The sequence below is a fragment of the Panicum virgatum genome, chromosome 9K (genome assembly GCF_016808335.1).
Source record: "Panicum virgatum strain AP13 chromosome 9K, P.virgatum_v5, whole genome shotgun sequence".
Lineage (NCBI taxonomy): Eukaryota > Viridiplantae > Streptophyta > Magnoliopsida > Poales > Poaceae > Panicum > Panicum virgatum.
In genome coordinates, this window is record NC_053144.1 from 36646918 (window position 1) to 36647233 (window position 316).

The 316-nt window shown below is 47.2% G+C and overlaps 1 non-coding gene across 1 annotated transcript; it reads left to right on the forward strand.

Annotated features, from left to right (window-relative positions):
- LOC120653122 lies at window positions 1-107 on the forward strand. The gene has a single exon (XR_005666805.1). It is a non-coding gene; the product is annotated as a small nucleolar RNA R71 (small nucleolar RNA).
- Window positions 108-316: the final 209 nt, after the last annotated feature.

A 316-nucleotide genomic window follows, 5' to 3' on the forward strand; every position in this document is an offset into this window, starting at 1 on the left:
ATTCCATGGTGCGGACATGCCAGAATGTACTCCTGAAGTCTCTCCCAAGCTTCAGAAATTGACTCATTTGATGTTTGCTAGAAGTTCGAAATCCATCCACGAAGAGCATTGGTTTTGCCAGTCGGGAAGAACTTCACGAGGAATGCCTTGGCACATTTGTCCAAAGTGTCCACAGCAGCCTTGTTAGCATAAAACCATTGCTTTGCTCTCCCTAAGAGAGAGAACAGAATCAGACGGAGCCGGATTGCATCTTGCGATACACCCTTGATAACAAAAGTACTGCAGATCTCCAGGAACTGCTGGAGATGAGCGCTGG